Source organism: Sapajus apella, unplaced genomic scaffold (genome assembly GCF_009761245.1).
Source record: "Sapajus apella isolate SASKATOON/1434 unplaced genomic scaffold, GSC_monkey_1.0 scaffold13, whole genome shotgun sequence".
NCBI classification, from domain to species: Eukaryota; Metazoa; Chordata; class Mammalia; order Primates; family Cebidae; genus Sapajus; species Sapajus apella.
This window is the reverse complement of record NW_022436953.1, coordinates 27,861,293-27,875,338: the sequence shown is the minus strand read 5'-3', so window position 1 is coordinate 27,875,338 and position 14,046 is coordinate 27,861,293. Positions and strand designations below refer to the sequence as shown.

Sequence of the window (14,046 nt, the reverse complement as noted above, 5' to 3'; positions counted from 1 at the left end):
AGTTATATAAGCCTGCAGCATTACATCCACAAGGATGTTCTAGTTGGTGGCTGATTTAGCAAGAGAAACAGTTTATTAATGTTTTTGAAAAGATAAGGCATATTCATACTTAATACCATTCTGAATTTGTGGTAATATTTTAATATTGGAGCCATAATACAAATTTTTACAAAATTTTTTGATGATTTTCAACTTTGTGGGCCTATTGGGTACCATAACTAACAGAATTTTTGTTTATTTGGCAAATTTTACTCCTGTATTGAATAAGTCTAACATTATGTCCTTTTTCTTTTTGGGGAGGGGTAGGTGGGGGAGTGAGTTTTATATTTAGGCCAACATTGTCCAACCATTAAGACAAGATAGCTGAAGACATATATGTGGACTTTAAAGAAAAATAACATTTTTTGAAAAGCTTTTATTTTCAACATGTAAAAAGTGAAAAATTATTTCAAAATATATGCAATTTAAATTTTTTACAAAACTGTGTTGATTTTGTAAGATAGCACATCTTTTTTTTTTTAAAATATGGGGTTTCAACGTGTTGGTCAGGCTGGTCTTAAACTCCCGACATCAGGTGATCCGCCGCCTTGGCCTCCACAAAGTGCTTGGATTACAGGCGTGAGCCACCACGCCCAGCCGATAGCACATCTTAAACTGTAGAAAATTTCATAGTTTTTGAGATCTGGTCTTTGTTTTTTTTTTTTTTCCACATAATATTCTTCTATTTTAAATATAGTTAAGTACTTTTTTAGGATTTTGAGTTAAGTATACGCTATTTTAATGCACTAATCCTACAGACTAGGCTTTCTGTGTGACTAGACTGAGATGTTGAGTTTTATTCACAGAAAGCTTGGAATGGTTGTTTGTTGAAAAGCTTTTCGAGTCACTGTTTGGGGCGTGTTTGTGCCATTTGCAAAGGTGAAGTTTTTTTTTTTTAATCATAGAGCTTTTGATAAGGTTAGGAAAAGGAAGTTGTCATCTCTTCTTATTACTCTAATCCTCCTGGAAGCTAGCCTCCTTAGGACTAAAACCAGAACAAATAGAAGGTCGAAAAATGCCAATAAGAAATTAATATTTTCACATAATTTCACAGGTCAGCAAATGTCCCCAGGTTCCTGAAACAAACCATAAATACATTATTTAACTTAGCATTGGTAAATTGTATAAATATGTGGGTAACTGTGACAGAAATTATGCAGTTATAAAAAGGTGCAGTAAGCTATGTAGTGAATTCTGTTTTCTGTGGATAAGAATTTGGAATTGTAATTTCATTTAATCAAAAGACACTTATTTTGAGGAAACTTGTTTGAAATGCAAACGAGATTTCTCTGTAGAGCCTGCACAGAATTGTTGCTTTTCATTATGATGTTACTGCTGCAGAACAGGCCACTTCTGTGTGTAGGAAGTGCGTATGCAAGTCCAAAGGGAACTGAGGCCTGAATGGGTGGGTCACACCAATTAGCAAATAGAAAGTTTTTGGTACATTTTGTTTTAAGCCAGGTGCACAAGTTAGAGTTGCTTTTTGGGACTGGTATTTATGTATGTGAGAATCAAACCTGATATCACTCTTGGCAGCCTGACTAAAGCCATTTAAAAATAAGTACAAACTGTCCTTGAATGATTTTTTTCTCATTGTAGTGGCACTGAATTTTCCTTTTTTCTTCATCTGTGGTATGCTTACAATCTTCTGGGTTTTTTTTTTTTTTTGAAGAAATAAGGGAGCTAAGTATATGCAAAAGACTTTCCATTTTTTTATGAGTTATGTGCTCCGGTGGACTGACTTATTTTTAAATTTCTATGATACTGTAATGCAGTACTTTATGTTGACCTCAGTTCACTTTTATCCAGAGTATAACAGAAACCTCAATTTTTAAGGAACCTGCATTAGTAGTTAAGTTTCATATGGCCTTGAAATAATTTTCTTCAAGTTGGTATACAGAGAAATAGCATATTCCTGCCTATGTTAATGACTTTCATTTATGTTCTTTTAAGTAATTTTATTTTACGAATTGTGTGTGTGTATGTGTGTGTCTTTCTCTCTCTCTGTCTGGTGGCCTGCAATGAAAATCTGTACAAATGTGAACAGTTTGTCTCCAGAGGAGAGCCCTGGGGTTTGATTTCCTGTTTTTGGCTCTGTAAGCTAAAGTGTATGTGCTCCTGGATAGCCCTCTACTTTAAGAGTATGAGACCAAGTGTCTTGTGTTCACAGTAGTAACCTCTTTAGCTAATTGTGTGTCTGTGTGTGGGAGGGGGCTGTTGATGGGCTCTGAAAGAAGTCTTGTCTAGTACACTTCACTGAATGAAGGCTGCCTGTGACCTAGAGCTTGATTGTGGGAGGTGAGGAGCATATGTGGCTGAAAGACAATTGCATAATGGGAAAAAATTAGGAAATCCTTACATTTCTCTTGGCTAGGCAGGAAACAGAGATGTCCATAGAAGAAGGGGGAGCCCATCAGCATGTTTTATTAACAGTTAATGGAAGAAAATTAATGCTAATTTATTCTTCATATACACCATGCAATTTGTTAGAAAAGTAAAAGAATAGTTTGAAATTCTTTGGTCAATTGATGGATTCCTATGTTCGGGGCATAGAAATGAAACTCAACATCAAGCAGACAAATACCCAAGCCCACAGGCTACATAAATGCTGAATAAAACCAGCTCTACAATGGAACCCTGAAAAGCGTCGGGTAAGAAGCCTAATGAATGATTGAATATGACCTTAGCAAAATCCCTGGAGTGTTGTTGAAAGATCATTCATTTCCAGCTTAGATGTCAAGATGGGCTCCAGTAACCAGGAAAAAAAGAGAGCTTGAGTCAGTACTCACTGAGTTTTAAAAATCTTTTACAACACGGTGCATTAGACTGATCATTAAAAGGACTTCTCTAGCTGAATTTTGAGCTGTCACTATAGTTTAGGCCCAGGGAAATAAACTTAAAAAGATAGGAATAATTCCTAAGACATGAATGTATCAGTATCCTATCCTGCTTTTATGGAGTAGAACTTCAAAAACTGAGATGTGTAGGCTGGCAGAATGTACTTTTGTCATGCTGATACCATTGTAAAAAAAGTCTTACAACTAGGAGATCAATTGAGCCCTCAAGTATTTGCAAATTACTTGCCTAGCTTGTTAGAGGAAGAAATAAAAAGCCAAAATCTACATTTTTGTTTTCAAAAGAAATGATTTCTTTGTTTTCTGAAGAGATGAGAAATGATAAATTCTTCCATGTTCTGTTCTATTATTACCGTACCATATCAGCAAATGATAAGTATTTTAGTGAGTGATCTTTATTGTTCATGCTATCTGGAAGCATCTTAAGAAAAGCGAATCTAGTACATCTGTTTTCCCAAATATGTAAAAATTTACACATAATCCGGCAGTTAGTATTGAGTAGGTTAGGAAAAAATACGAAATACTCTGGTTGAATAAGGGGACTATGAACTGTATTTCTCACTTTTCATTAATGTATTACAGATCAGGCAGTTTATCATCAATGATGATAGCAGAATTGAAATGGTGTGGGATGGCTGTAGTTCCCCAGCTTTTGCCTGCCTTACTGCTGCATGGAGGAGGGAATTGTCGGGAGGAAGAGGCTAAATGTAGAAGAGTGTGGGTGCTGTCAGTTCACATTTTCCTCCTAACCCTTCTGCTAATAGGAAAATGTCAGGCCTTTGTTCCCATCTAATTTTAGTACATCCTGGCTAAAAAAATGTTAGGATGAAAAAATGTTAGGATGATTTCCAACCGTAGAACTTTGAGGGGTGGAGTAGGGGAAGGAAGAGTGGAGGAAAGAGCAGTTTATACTCCATATCCGTCTGCCTTGCTGCGACAGCACCTAGCCCCTACTCTGTTGATTTTGGGAATGAAATAAATTTAGATGCATTGAAACAGTGATAATTAGGTTTTCCTTATATGATCTCAATAAGAAGCCTAATTGGTGTCTGAATGGGGAAAAATTATAATATGGTATTTAATAAAACATACTTGGTGGAATTAAAGAGCTATATGCAAGCTTTGGAAGAAAGGCCTGAAATTGTGAGTGAAAACTGCATGTGGTGCTATTTATAAATAGAACCTTAGAGATCTATTTGTGTTTCAGTGAAACTGCTTTTATACTGTTATTTTGAATGACAGTAATATTTTGATTTTTGAGAAGCAGTCATAAGCAAGGCACACAAGGTGCTTATCCCCTCTGTAAACCCCAACAGGCCTACAGGGAAAGCCCAGATTCAGTGAGAGAGCCAGTTGGATCAAACAATTAGTAATATAGTTTGTTTAAGAGATAGGACAGAATTCTTCTTGGCTTTGTAATTGGAAGTACCTGTCTTCCCCCATTATTCAGTTAGTGAGCTAAGGTTTCCTATTGGAATTTGTATGATGAAGACATTATGTAGCAGAAGTAAGATCATTTCATTATTTGCAATGAACTAAGCAGATTATTTTCTGAACCTGAAATTCAGTTGTATTTATTTTGGTTCCTTTCATTTTATAACTGCAGGTAATTGTTAAAATCTGGTAAGCAATAGGATAGATGTCAAGCAAGTTATTTTTTAAAATATTAAGTTTTGGAGAAAAAATGATTAGATGTAGCCAAGTCACTTTCCTTTTTTGGTCTTCAGTTTTTCTCTCCATAAAACAAGGGCACTTAGGTGATATTTAAAGTTCTGTATCCTTGTCAGCTCACGTTGCCATAATAAAATACCATAAACTTGGTGGCTTAAACAACAGCAATTTATTTCTAGAAAGTTAGTTCTGAAGGCTGGAATTCCAAGATCATCATGCTGGCAAGGTAGTTTTATTTTAAGGTCTCTTCTCTAGGCTTGTAGGTGACTGCCATCTCCTTGTGTGTCTCCGTGACTTCTTTGTGTGCAGTAGGGTTGGAGGGGAGAGAAGGCACATAAGCTCTCTGGTGTCTCTTCTTATAAAGAGCACTAACCCCGGCCGGGCATGATGGCTCATGCCTGTAATCCTAGCACTTTGGGAGGCCAAGGAGGGCAGATCACCTGAGGTTAGTAGTTCGAGACCAGCCTGGCCAACATGGCAAAACCCCATCTCTACTAAAAATAGAAAAATTAGCTGGGCATGGTGGCGCATGCCTTTAGTCCCAGCTACTGGGGAGGCTGCGGCAGGAGAATTGCTGGAACCTAGGAGGTGGAGGTTGCAGTGAGCTGAGATCACGCCAGTGCACTCCTGCCTGGGCGACAGAACAAAATTCCATCTCGAAACAAAAACAAAAACAAAACAGAGCACTAACCCCATCCTGAGGACCTCACTCTCATGCCCTACTCTAACCTTAATTTTTTCACGAAGGTCCTATCTCCAGATACCATCACAGTAAGGGAGGGGGGTTAGGGCCTCAATATGTGGATTTTAGGAGAAATCCAACATTCAGTCCATAACACTCCTGAAATTGATTGAGGCTTAGAAAAAGCCCTACAAAATAGGCTTCTAGTATAGCTGTCTCTCGGTATGCATGAGGGACACCGGGACCACCCACTTATAACCAAATCTATACATATGTGAGTTTTGCATCCCAAGCATATTGTATTCCCGATCTGAGTTTGTTTGAAAAAAGCCAAGTATAAGTGGACCCACATAGTTGAAACCCATGTTGTTCAAGCATTGCTTGTATTTATGGGTAGATTGAATACTCCATTTGTTGACTATCAGTTGTTAGGTAACTTGATGGTTCTTTTAAACCAAAGTATCTGTACTCATATATACATATGTACATAAAATATTTGAAGCAGTCAGATGAGTATTCAGTCTAAAAAAACTAAATAATCTTTGTCCATGTTTTCTTAAAGTTTGAATTTGAATATTTTCTCTGATATATATTTGATAAGTTTGTATGCATTTGACCAGAGGTTTTTTTTTGAGATAGGGTCTCACTCTGTCACCCAGGCTGGAGTGCCATGGTGTGATCATGACTTACTGCAGCTTTGACCTCCCAGGCTTAAGCGATCCTTCTGCCTCAGCCTCCTTAGTAACTGGGACTACAGGTGCATGCCACCATGTCAGACTAATTTTTCTATTTTTTGTAGAGTTGGGGGAGTCTCACTATGTTGCCTAGGCTGGTCTTGAACTCCGGAGCTCAAGTGATCCGCCTGCCTCAGCCTCTCAAAGTGCTGAGATTACAGACTTGAGCCACTGTGCCTGGCCGAGAAATATCCAGGAAACTCAGAAATTTACATTTTATTGTTTAGTCCACTTCCACTTTTTTTTTTTTTTTTTTTTTTTGAGACAGAGCTTCGCTCTTGTTGCCCAGGCTGGGGTTCAATGGCGCCATCTCATCTCACTACAACCTCCGCCTCCCAGGCTAAAGTGATTCTTCTGCCTCAGCCTCCTGAAAAGCTGGGATTACAGGCATGCGCCACCCCGCCTGGCTAATTTTAGATTTTTTTTTCTCCATGTAGGTCAGGCTGGTCATGAACTCCCAACCTCAGGTGATCCTCCTGCTTCGGCCTCCCAAAGTGTTGGGATTACAAGCCTGAGACTCTGTGCCCGGCCTTTTCCACTTCAATTTTTAAAATAGATTGAGATCAGGATTGGGCTTTAGGAAACTTGTGATAAATTTGAGGAATCTCCCCAATACGGGCTTTTGTTTTTTTTTATATAAGACACAGACTACACACAGATGACCTAATTTGCCACTCTAATATCCCAGGCATCTACCATCTCATGCCACATAGAGGCCATGCTTCAGTATAGTACATGGGTCTGCCTTTCTTATGCCCCATGCCTCTCTCAGTTTGTCTCTGTAACTGCTTACTTCCCCAGTGAAACTGAAGTATGTTAAAGGTGCTAGCAAATTGCCTTCTGTACAGTAGGTACTTAAGGTTGGTTTCCCTTCCCTGCATTTCTTTGGAACAGCTTGGAGAGAGTGGTTTAGACCCCGCATATTAGGAATGTGAATATTAGGTGAGAAATGTGAAGCAGCATAGCGGGATTCCTAGCACACACCAAGGCCAAATCAATGGTCTTTCCTCCAAGGACCCTTCTTTCCATGGAGCTAATTGTTTAATTGTTTGAGATTTTACTCCTCAGTGCCATGGTTTTAATATATTCAGTTCCATTGTAGACATTTGTGTTCTAGGAGTGATTAAATGAGTGAAGAGAGGAGGAGTGCTAGATAAGTGAGAGGGAAAGTTTAGAATAGGTAGGCCTTTTAGAACTTCTTAGAAATCATACTGTATAGCTGCCTCTTCCTTAGTGTCTAGCTGGGGCTGGTACTGAAGCACTAATTTATTTATTTATTTAATAGACCAAGTCTCACTGTATTGCCTGGGCTCGACTCAAACTCCTGGCCTCAATCAGTTCTTCTGCCTCAACCTCCCAGTGGAGTAGCTGGGACTCCCACTGTGCTGGGCTTGAAGTACCTTTTCTTTTTCAATCCCTTAAGAAATAAGGATCAGATATTATAATGCCAGATTTTCATGAAATGTCCTTTATGATTAAGAATCAGCAGAGATTAAGAATACCCCTTGGATTTAGATCATTATCTGTTTTAAGTGGTAAATTTTTTTTTTTTTTTTTTTTTTGAGATAGGGTCTCGTTGTGTCACCCAGGTTGGAGTGCAGTGGTGCAGTCATGGCTCATTGCAACCTCAATCTCCTGGGCTCAAGTGATTCTCCCACCTCAGCCTCCCTAGTAGGTGGGACCATAGGCATGTCCCACCACATGCAGCTATTTTTGTAATTTTTGTAGAGACAGGGTTTTGCCATGTTACCCAGACTGGTCTTGAACTCCTTGCCTCTAACAATCCTCCCGCCTTGGCCTCCCAAAGTGCTGGATTACAGGTGTGAGCCACCACGCCTGACCTCAGCAATTTTTCACTAAGAAATGCAGGTATGATGGAGAAAAATGTTAATGTGAATGCATTTGAATTGAAGCCAAATGGACAAAGATATGATATATTTTCCTTCATTAGGTCTGAGTGCCAAGGCATTATTCCAAGTGACATCAGACAAAGGAACCAAGAGCATGTTCCCATAGGGTCATGCATTAGGAAGCTGGTAGAATTAGGTTTAATGAAAGTGTTGAACTGGATTTGGGTCTTGTATTGGCCATTTAGGAAGCAGTGAGCTAAGATTTTATACTTGATTTCTACCTTACATCATCCAGATTTGATTTCCTTGATCAGTGACTCAGGTTTATTTTCTTTGCTTTAAGTTTACAGTGCCATTCACAGTGACATTTTCAAGTTTAATGTTGAGTAATACTTTAGTTTATCTGATTTGTCCTTAGTTTAGAACTAAGACCAGTGTAGTGTATAAAAAGTATGGTGAATCAGTTGTTTATGCTACTCTAAACATTTGGTTTGGCCAGACGCGGTGGTTCACACCTGTTATCCTGGCACCTTGGGAGGCTGAGGTAGGTGGATTGCCTGAGCTCAGGAGTTTGAGACCAGCCTTAGCAACATGGTAAAACCCCATCTCTACTGAAATACAAAAAATTAGCCAGGCATGGTGGTGTGTGCTTGTAGTCCCAGCTACTTGGGAGGCTGAGGCAGGAGAATTGTTTAAACCCAGGAGGCAGAGGTTGCAGTGAGCCGAGATTGTGCCCCTGTATTCCAGTCTGGGCAACAGAACGAGACCCTGCCTCCAAAAAACAGAAAAAGAATACATTTGGTTTTTCAGGTTTATTTCTTTAACCTTCGAATTGGTGGTTACATGAATATCTCAATGTCTAGAAGGCTTAGTATAATGACTGTAGATATGTTGGCCATAGCCATATTGCTTTCTCTAGTTAATTCTAGAGCGTTGTAGTCTTTGAACCATTTTAAGAAAGTTATACAGAGTTGAGGTCAATATGATATGATGTACTTCGTTAGGACAGAACATAATCAAAGTGTCACATTAGGTAGTTTAACAGTACAGTGGTTGACTCACCTGCTTTTAATCAAGGTGTTTTTGTTTTGTTTCGTTTTTGTCCTTTGCAAAAGTTCAGAGAAGTTGTAAGCTAGTAATTAGAATAGCAAGCCAACTTCTCATTCATATCAATTCTTTTGTGTTTTAGGTCTAGTTAAACTATAGCTGCAGGTTGCACACATAGAGAATCAGCAAGCTAGTTTCTCTCAGAACATTCATGGGTATGAATTCAAACAAAAGATCTTTGCTTTTGGTTAAAATAATAGATCGATGAACTGCTGAGGAGAGTTAAGAAATTCATAGGCTAGGCCGGGCGCGGTGGCTCAAGCCTGTAATCCCAGCACTTTGGGAGGCCGAGGCGGGTGGATCACGAGGTCAAGAGATCGAGACCATCCTGGTCAATATGGTGAAACCCCGTCTCTACTAAAAATACAAAAAAAATTGGCTGGGCATGGTGGCGCGTGCCTGTAATCCCAGCTACCCAGGAGGCTGAGGCAGGAGAATTGCCTGAACCCAGGAGACGGAGGTTGCGGTGAGCCGAGATCGCGCCATTGCACTCCAGCCTGGGTAACAAGAGCGAAAACTCCGTCTCAAAAAAAAAAAAAAAGAAATTCATAGGCTAGTATATAGGCTAACTGTTCTTTTCATACTGCTCCCAGGAATGTTCTACCCTTTAGAACTAGAGACTGATTTCTTTTCTTGACATTTTAAATCCAAAGGATTGAGCCTTTAGATTGGGTTTTTAAGCTCTGTGAAATCACCAACTGTATCTAGTTTTAGTTTCCTTTTTACCTAATGAAAATAAAATTTACTCAGTTTCATTTTTAGGGGGAAAGGCAGGAGAGCAGTAGCTTTGAGCATATCACTAGGGATGAATTAAAAACAGATTTTTCTTGAGGCAATGACTTATGGCAGATAGTTGACAAGAGAAAAATTAAGTTTTGAGCTTGTGTCTCAAATACTGAATGTGAATTCCACTAAAGAATATTTGAGAAAAAAAAGTTGGAATGGTTTCGTTTGAAGATGGTAACATAAACATTTAGCCTGGTCTACAGTTAAAATATTTTGTAGATTAAATGCGATTTATAATATAGCAATATGAAAATACTGTAGTTTATTTTTAGATATGTTTTTGGTGGGGTAACTAAAGCAAACTAGAGAACTACCATGTTATAATGATAACAATTAGAATCTACTTCATGTAAGATCATAAACTGATTAGGGATTATGCTTTTGAACCTTAGTATTAGAATAATAAAATAGCTTTAGTAAGTTTTACATATGCCATTTACTTTGAATGTAGATAGTGAAAAGCCTTTATTACACTTTTTTTTTTTTTTTTTTACTATCATCTCCAGTAATGGGTATAAGCAATATTACACTTTTTTTTTTTAAAGCTTTTTATTTACCATACATAATTGTTATTCATGGTTGTGTTTTCTTGTAGCTACTATTAACTTTGAAAAAAAAAAGATAATATGAAGTTGAAATAAGTTTTAACTGTTACTCTGTTCTTTTTAGCTTACTTTACCAGAGCTCTTCCATCCAGTGAGTTGCAAGCGTGACATTTGCTGTGTTTTCAGCACCTGCCAACTCGGAAAGCAGGGTTTGTGCTCAGGACTTAGGCTCACAACCCATACTTTGTGGTGCACAATGCTGGCCCAGCTGGCATGCTTTCGAACCTCAATGGTGCTAGACAGTCAGTTACAAAGCTGTGTGGCTTCACATGCGCTGATCTCAGTAGTCACTCCTCTTCAAGCTGCTTTCAACTCTTATTTTGTATCAAAGGAGTGAGATTGGTTTTATTAAATTCATTGCTGAGGTTATTTTTCAATGAAAATAAATTTGTTTTATTTAGTTCTTGGATCAAAGAGTAATTTTGTCCTCAGGAACCAAATACTTCTTTAAAATGGTGAGTGTGTGTGTGTATATATCATGTATATATGTATGTATATACACACATACATGATTCCAGCCAGAGCTATAATTCATTTCTTATTTTCTTCAGTGGATAAAAAGACGGGAAGGAAAGAACAGAAGGATTAATGCGTCATGCGATCCCTACATGCTAATGTAGGTAGGGTTATTAGTTGTAGCTGGAAAAAGATGTGGGAAAATTTACAGAACTTTGTTTTCTGAGTAAGACATGAAAATTTGCCCCCATTGTAGGTTCCAATTTTTTATTTCCATCTATAACCAGAAACTTCTTATATTTTCCAAATAAGTATATTTTGCTAACATATTTCTAGTCACCAATCTTTTTGAAAATATTTAAGGTGGAGTTGGTGATGTCTGTCTTCCCATAATTTATTATAAGCAATTTTAAAAGGTTCTGCTTTAAAAAAGATCTTTTCAAATGTAGAAAGAACAGTGTGAAATGTGAATGACTGGCTTTTAATACAAGGGTTGTGACAAAGAGGCAGTGGCTTTTGGAAGCCAAATAAAGGGGTGAATACACGTGCATCTGCGTACTGCTGTTGGGTCCAGTGTATAACATTTGACGTTTGTTTAGTTCACTTGTTAGTCTAAAAAGAATAGTGTGTTATTCTCTCAAACCAGTTTATAATTTTTTTTAGTGGTGAGCTCTTTTTATAACCATACATAGAGATAGATTTGATGGGAAAAACGGAACATTTGCTGGTACTTGCTCAAGCCTCAAAGCTCAGCTCTTTCTTTGAATGTCATTTATCTGCTTCTAAAGGCATAAAAATAAAACACCCACTAACTACCTAGGAAACTCCTTAGTGCATATCAAAACCCAACCTTTACTCTCCCTGCACAAATGTGCTTAGGTGAATACTTTTATTAGCTTGTTGATACAAGTTATAGTTGGTTACACCCTTAATAAAACACACCCTTATTGTCTCCTGTTGCTTAAGAACTTTAAACTTGCAATAGGAGAGCTGTATAATATAGAACGATATTCAGTTTATATCTTCCAGGCAGTTTTGAGTGGAAATGTGATGCATACCTTACACATAAGTGTGCCTCTATTTGGTAGTCTCCCTTTGGGGGAACTAGGATTGCTGTGTTTTATCCCTGGTTTTCATATATATTTTTTTTCCGCCCAGGTTGGAGTGCAATGGTGCACTCTTGGCTCACTGCAACCTCTGCCTCTCAGGTTCAAGTGATTCTCTTGCCTCAGCCTCCTGAGTAGCTGGGATTACAGGTGCCCACCACCATGCCTGGCTAATTTTTGTATTTTTAGTAGAGATGGGGTTTCACTTTCTTGGCCAAGCTAGTCTCAAACTCCTGACCTCAAGTGATCTGTCTGCCTCGGCCTTCCAAAGTGCTATGATTTAGTTTTACTTCAAGACCAATATATGACGGCCCGCCACGGCGCTGGGCTGTCATATATTGGTCTTGAAGTAAAAGACTACAAGTAGGGCTGGGCATGGTGGCTCATGCCTGTAATCCCAACACTTTAGGAGGTCGAGGTGGACAGATCCTGAGGTCAAGAGATAGAGACCATCCTAGCCAACATAGTGAAACCCCGTCTCTACTAAAATACAAAAATTAGCTGGGCATGGTGGCATTTGCCTATAGTCCCAGCTACTTGGGAGGCTGAAGCAGGAGAATTGCTTGAACCTGGGAGGCGGAGGTTGCAGTGAGCCAAGATCGTGCCACTGCACTCCAGCCTGGCACCTGGCAACAGAGCAAAACTCTGCCTCAAAAAAAAAAAAGACTGCAAGTGATCCCTGCATTTTATATTTCCCAGGGTGTTCTCTGCCTTAATCAGGTCAGCGTTGGTTGATGATAATGGAAAAGTTATAAGTAATAGATTATTTATGGATTTATTCCTAAATTGGCCTATGAATTTGTGTTTAGGTGTCTGGTTGTGTGCAAAATCTGGTTTTGATTTGGTTTCCACTATTTCAGATTTAAAAAAGGTAGACAATCTGTGCCCCTGCCCCTTTGCAGCTTTTACACAGCTTTAAATCCAGAGTTCTACGTTTTTATCTACTCTTCTGAATTGAGCAGAACTCTACCTTTTGGGTAAAAGTTTTTCATAGTAAAGAACTATGGAGCTGAGCACTAAGAAATGAGGGTGTTTTATAATATAGCTGTAGGATTATTATATCATGTGGGAAGAGCCTATAGTATGGAAAGTTGTGTGACACAGGTCTTAATGTATGTATATATTTTTAGCTTTTGGAGATACAGATCTAGAAAATGAGAAGTAACTATTCATTGTTTAGTAGCATAACTTCTTAAGCAAGTATATTAGTTCTAGACAGCCTCAAGAAAGCCTCAGAACCAGAAAAACAGGCTGCTTTAAGTTGCAGAGGAGGTGTTACTGCAGAGGAACTGGCCATGACCACCATCCTTGGAATGTGAAACGCAGATCATCCTGAAAGCAACAAGAATAATGGTTGTAATAATTGTTTCCAGGCTTGGGACCCTGCATCTTGTTTTTTAAGTTGACCTGATGAACTAGTAATTGTAGGAATAAACTGAATGTTTGCCAGCAGGAGTCACTCTAGGCTTCCTAATAAAAAGTTAGTAAATTAAACTCTGTCCTTAAAGCTCTCAAAGGCTGAGGTGATTCTGTGACATCAGATAGATGGCTTTAGGGAAACACTGAGTCTTTCCGTTAAGCGTAGCAACATTCTCAGATTATTCCCTGGGCCACCTTTTGTTCATCATCGGTTCTTGGTTCTTGCTACTTTCAAGATTGGTCCTTAATGCATTTTTAAAAAGCAATGAATATGGATAAGGATATCAATATCTTAGTATTCTGCACTGTGTATATTAGTTCATTTTGGCTTTCTTAGGATGAACTGACTCTATCCCACATCATGTAACTTGAAATGAATAGACTCACATCCTTTCCACTGATTGCTGTCCATTCTAATCATGCAGCAGAACTCAGTGGAGTGAGCTGTAGTATGAAAGGAGATGTCAGTTTATGCTTTCCTGAAAAGAATGGGTCCAGTGTGATGATATTCTGAAGTATTTTAACAATAGCCATGAAATGTAATAGTTTCCCAAGTGCACAAAGCTCAAGAAGTTAATTGTTCATTTATGTTTGATACTGGGATTGAAACATTGGATTAAAACCAATTAAATGTTCCTAGAAGCAACAGAAAAAGTTTCCTGATTTATGAATAGAACCATTCAAATGGCGCAGACACAATCCATGTAAAGTAATGAGGTGTTTTGTTTTTTTGGCA

The 14,046-nt window shown here is 38.4% G+C and overlaps 1 protein-coding gene across 2 annotated transcripts in view; it reads left to right on the top strand.

Annotated features, from left to right (window-relative positions):
• Positions 1–14,046, top strand: part of EEF1AKMT2 (EEF1A lysine methyltransferase 2) — a 69,568-nt gene that overhangs the window by 24,543 nt on the left and 30,979 nt on the right. The window contains exon 7 of one of the 2 annotated variants that reach the window (XM_032281947.1): positions 10,394–10,729. The exons of the other annotated variant lie outside the window; for it this stretch is intronic. The gene's annotated coding sequence lies outside the window, so the exon portion shown is untranslated. Of the gene's footprint in view, positions 1–10,393; positions 10,730–14,046 lie in introns of those variants that run through there. 2 annotated transcript variants of the gene reach the window in all.